A 6,311-nucleotide genomic window follows, 5' to 3' on the forward strand; every position below is an offset into this window, starting at 1 on the left:
ATTGTTCAAAACGTTTTTCTCTAAAATGCTTAGTTTTTGAAAGAAAAGGAGTGTACGGGTGGTCTAGGACACCCTGTATATATTAGTTTCCTCGAAATTTTCAATCTACTTATTCGATAGCACCAAATATATTTTCTGCAGACAGATTCAAATATAACCTTAACTTTAATAACATTATATCTTGGCGTCGCGATGCTACCGCGTACCGCGACTACCGCGTCGCTTGATGCGTCTCATATACGTATGCACGCACATACACATTGTCTCTCAAGGCGTATTTGCACACTCAAGCGAATAATCGTACATGAGCGCTGCAAACGCGCCTTGAGGGACAAAATCGCTTTGCGTGTGTGCGTGCGAGCATACGTACGTGAGAGTCTGAACCTTACGAAGAAAAATAAAATGCCGCATTTCTGGTATACGATTATCATTCCTCAGGATTGACTGCACTAATCTTATTCAAACTGGTCGCAATCGAAAGCTTGCATCCACATTGTATAGGAAAGGGCCGTTAGATTTTTGATTAACGGCTTGGTTCCTTAGGAATTTTTATTGAAAGTTTATTAGACGTAAAACTCCGGATAAGCTACTTGGTAGCGTCGCGGCCCCTGTACATAGGCAAACCGTTGACAAGCTGGAACGAATTTTTATATATACTTGGCGTCGTGACGCTACCGCGTCGCTTGATAAAAATATTCTAACAGTGCTTTTTTCTATGACTGCGGTCGATAAGAGATTAGTCGATATAGATGCTGCATAATATTTTGGTGGTTGGTCACACACAATGAGGTTAAAAAATTATAAAATTTCCTTATTATAATTGGTTAATGCAGTGTTTCGGAACATCTGTAGTTTCTTTCCAACCGTAGGCCGTAGTGTAGCCTATATTACCTACTGCATACATGACAGTTATCTTAACCTCGCGTGTTTCTCTTTATATTTATATTTAGTGTGATCGCATTTATAGTTTCAAAATATATATTTGTAAGTTTTTTAGATTTTCTGATCTTACTGAAGTGTCATTGAATAAGCATTTTTTGCGTGAAAGTGTTTGGGTGCTATAAGAATGTACAACAAATTCTTAAATGTTGCAACAAGGTACATGACAGTTATCTTAACCTCGCCTGTTTCTCTCTATATTTATATTTTGTGTGATCGCATTTATAGTTTCAAAATATATATTTGTAAGTTTTTTAGATTTTCTGATCTTACTGAAGTGTCATTGAATAAGCATTTTTTGCGTGAAAGTGTTTGGGTGCTATAAGAATGTACAACAAATTCTTAAATGTTGCAACAAGGTACATGACAGTTATCTTAACCTCGCCTGTTTCTCTCTATATTTATATTTTGTGTGATCGCATTTATAGTTTCAAAATATATATTTGTAAGTTTTTTAGATTTTCTGATCTTACTGAAGTGTCATTGAATAAGCATTTTTTGCGTGACTTGTTAATAAACCAGTTCTAGCAAATCCTTTCACGCCTTCATTCCTGACACATTAAAATCTCATTAACCCCTCGGTACCTCCTTACAGCTTCAGAAGCGGGATATTTCTGTGGTTTTTCCGGCATTTTTCTTTTTATGCTAGTCTGGTTTTAACCGCCGCGAAGTGCTTCATTTATCGTTGAATTCTTCGAGTGTGTTACTACGCCATCACGCAATCAAGAGTGTGGTGTGCTTTAAGACCTTCTTATACATTCAAAGAAGTTAATTAAAACTATCACCGTTGTTCGCGTGTGATTACGCCATCAATTTATGTGCTAAAAAAGACATTATTGTCTTCTAAAAAAAAAAGAGAAAATTTTGGTTGATATTGCATCAGCCGGTCCGCCATATTGGTCTCACTCATCGTGGTCGGCCATATTGGGTACGTTCATCGTGGTCAGCCATATTGGTCTCACTCATCGTGGTCGGCCATATTGGGTACGTTCATCGTGGTCAGCCATATTGGTCTCACTCATCGTGGTCGGCCATATTGGGTACGTTCATCGTGGTCAGCCATATTGGTCTCACTCATCGTGGTCGGCCATATTGGGTACGTTCATCGTGGTCAGCCATATTGGTCTCACTCATCGTGGTCAGCCATATTGGGTACGCTCATCGTGGTCAGCCATATTGAAGACACACATCGTGGTCACCCATATTGGTCTCAGAATACGAGTTATTCAAGATGTATACCCAAAAAGATATAGAAGAACTTTCTTTGTGGAATTTGCAGGATGAGCTTCGTAAACATGGATTTGACAAGATTCCCAAAAATCATAAAGGTTGTGCGACTTTATTATGGAATTATTTGAATGATGTCATTCGATTCCTGAATAGTGGGATCTCCAATATTGCAATTAGAGCAAGTGCTGCCACTCTAAAAGTTAATTCTCTTGACGAATATTTAAGAGAGATGCAACGAGTTACAGACATTTGCCGTACGTCTTCCAAAGGATCCTCTCCATCTCTATCCAGGAAGGATAAGCCCAAAGATAATTATTTGTCTGGAGGTCCTGAGCATCAAAAGAAGAAGGATCTTTTCTGTACATATTGCCGTGGAAAAAATCACTCAAAGGAGGAGTATTACAAACTTAAGAAGAAGAAGCCTGTTACTGAATTCTCGCAGTCTGGTCAACGTTCTTCTCCCCCACCGGTGGCTGCTGTTGACGACCCCGAGGAAAATTCAGGAGGCGATGTAGCGTATGTTAACCCTCCTAGTGATAGAAAAATTGTTACTGATGATACAGTTTTAAGAATTATGGAGTTTAATAATATTCCTTGTTCTTTTCATGGGCTTTCAGATACAGGTAGCCCTGTTTCCTTTATTTCTAATGAAATTCTTGATAAATTTGATGTTCCTAGTAATATTATTGAAAAAGTTAATTCCTCTTACAAAGCTTTAAATAGAATTCCCATTAATATTACCGGTTCAGTTAATGTTCCTATTAGATTAGATTTGTTGCCGAATTATATTGCAAATATGACTTTTCTGGTTCTTAAGAATAGTTCATTTACTTCTCAATTAATTCTTGGACGTGATTTTCTTACAAATCATAGGATTACTGTTACAATTAATCCTTCGAATGAAAATGTAAGTGATAGAGTAAAGCTTTTTTCTGAGATTGCTTCTACAGATATAATTGAGAAATCAGAAGATTTATTAGCGGAAATCAATACAGATTTTGACAAAGATGTAGATAATAAACTAATTTCTGTACTTAAAGAAGTTGAAAACTGTGATACACCTCTAGTTGAGGACAATTACTTTGTTAAAGTTAATTTAAAAGACGATTCGATATTTGCATATTCTCCTAGAAGATTTGCGTATAATGAAAAGATACAAATTAGAGAAATAACAGATGATTTGTTATCTAGGAATATTATTAAAGAAAGTAATTCTCCATATTGCGCACGGGTCGTTCCCGTTAGAAAGAAGAATGGTTCAATGCGTTTATGTGTTGATTTGCGTCCGCTTAATAGTAGAACTATTAAGCAAAAATATCCATTTCCGATTATAGAAGATTGTTTAGCACAATTATGTGATCAGTCTATTTTCACATTACTTGATCTCAAAGATGGTTTCCATCATATCAGGATTCATCCTGATCACACTAAATATTTCTCATTTGCTACCCCTGAAGGTCAGTTTGAATATTTACGATTACCTTTTGGTTTCTGCGAAGCTCCAGCGGAGTTCCAAAAACGATTAATAATGGTTTTACAACCGCTAATCAGAGAAAATAAAGTGATTGTATATATTGACGGTATACTTATTCCGTCGTCTTCAATTCAGGAAAATCTGGACACTTTGAGACAAGTACTTGTTAGACTTAAACGATATGATTTTCATTTAAACCTTAAGAAATGTTTATTCTTAAAGACGACCATAGAGTATTTAGGATACATTATTACTCCTTCCGGAATTACTCTTAGTTCTCGGCACACGGAAGCCGTGTCAAATTTTCCTCAACCTACTAAGACGATCGAACTTCAAAGATTTTTGGGTCTGACTAATTATTTTAGGAAGTTTATCAAAAACAACGCAGTAATTACCAAACCTTTAAATTCATTACTTAGAAAATCAGTCAAATTTAAATTTGATGACGTTTGTGTTCAAGCTTTTAATTCTTTGAAAAAAGAATTGATTTCTTCCCCAGTTTTGAAGATATATAACTCTAATTTAGAGACTGAAATACACACTGACGCTAGTGTAACTGCCATTGCTGGAATACTCCTTCAAAAGCAAAAAAATGGTTCTTGGGGTCCAGTATCTTTTTATAGTCAAAATACGAATAAGGCAGAAGCTAATTATCATAGCTTTGAGCTTGAAATGCTAGCTATTGTAAAATCTATTGAGAGATTCCATATTTATTTATATGGTTTAGATTTTACCATAGTCACTGATTGTCATGCCTTAGTCTTTGCAGTAAACAAAGCGAATATTAATCCACGTATAGCCCGTTGGATTCTCAAACTTCAAAATTATCGATTTAAGATATGTCATCGGGAAGGTCGTCGCATGATGCATGTAGACGCTCTTAGTCGTATTGTACATTTTATAGAATCAATGCCTTTAGAAAAGGAAATTCAATTCAGACAATTGAAAGATCCTAAGCTTAAAGCTTTGGCAACAAAACTTGAATCGGAAGAAAATGAAAATTATGAACTCATAGATGGTCTTGTCTTAAGGAAAGGCAATTATAAATCTCGATTTGTTATTTCGGATGTTATGATTAATAACGTTTTGCGTTTGTACCATGATGGTATGGCGCATTGCGGCCCTGAGAAAACTTATAAAGGAATTTCCGCGAATTATTGGTTTCCTTCACTTAAAAAAAAATCAATAATTATATAGAGAATTGTATAATATGTTTATTGAATAACACTGCTGTAAATTCGCGTGAAGGTGAACTCCAGATATCAGATTCCCCCTCTAAACCGTTTGAGATTTTTCATACAGATCATTTTGGTCCTATTAAGGAATCTCATGACGGTTTCAAACATATTTTGCTGGTTATAGATGCCTTTAGCAGATATACTTGGCTTTTCGCTACAAAGTCAACTAGCTCTCGTGAAGTAATCAAAAACTTATCAGTCATTTTTAAAAATTTTGGGAATCCTTCTGTCCTTGTTTCTGACAGAGGAAAAGCGTTCACCTCACAAGAATTCGCAAACTTTTTAAAACACTATAATGTTGTTCATCGACAGATGGCTGTAGCGGCACCTTGGGCTAATGGCTTGATTGAAAGGGTAAATAGATTTCTAAAATCTTCTTTAAGAAAAATAATCGAGGATGATCAATTTTGGAACGCTCACTTGGACACTGTGCAATATGTAATCAATAACACATACCATTCCTCGGTAAAAGCTACCCCATCGAAATTATTGTTTGGTGTGGAAATGAAAAGGCACCCGGATGCTGAATTAATAAATTTTCTAAATAAGATATCTAAATTCGAATTTAACGTTGTTGAAAACAGGGATATAGCAAGAGAACTTGCTATAGAGTCCTCTAATAAAATAAAGAACTATAATAAAGAATACTACGATGAAATGCATAAGAAGCCTACTTTGTATAATGTAGATGATTATGTTCTTATCAAAGATTCAATCCTAAAACCAGGTGAAGATAAAAAATTAAAGCCTGTCTATAAAGGTCCATATGTCATTACTAAAATTTTAAACAATAATAGATATGTCGTTCAAAATATCCCTGGATTCAATATAACTTCCAGACCATACAATTCCGTATTATCTTTCGATCGGATTAAACCGTGGAGTGAACCTTTAAAAGAGATGTAACTATGTATTTGTTCAAACTAATGTACATATTAATACTAATTATATATATTGCGTTTAATTTTAATATACATTCCTAAGATACTTCGTTCAATACCGTCATGTATTATGTTTGTTTTTAGCGCTCTTGTTAAAAATACTTTATATTGTTCTGATTATAATATTCGGCGTTAGAATTAAGTACCAAAGATTCTTTAACCTAATTCGGCTTAGGCTTTTTAATTATGTATATTTAGTTGAAATTCCAATTATGTTTTCATAGTCTTTAATATTTATTATATAATATTGTAAAATGGATCATTCGGGACGAATGACTAGGTCAGGTATGGCCGAAGCTGTAAGACGCTATAGGGCTTATAACCCATTCGGCATAACTTACTGCTGCCATCTTTATTGCGCGCGCAGCCGTTGTCTCGTTGCATGCCAACTCGACAACAGCGCCTTCAATTGCTAATCACTTGGCAACCTATGTTTGTTTGTGTTGCGAAGCAACCATGGGTTGTTAAGGGTTTAAGATACGGAAGAGC

This window comes from Formica exsecta, unplaced genomic scaffold (genome assembly GCF_003651465.1).
Source record: "Formica exsecta isolate Colony F162 unplaced genomic scaffold, ASM365146v1 scaffold462, whole genome shotgun sequence".
NCBI lineage: Eukaryota > Metazoa > Arthropoda > Insecta > Hymenoptera > Formicidae > Formica > Formica exsecta.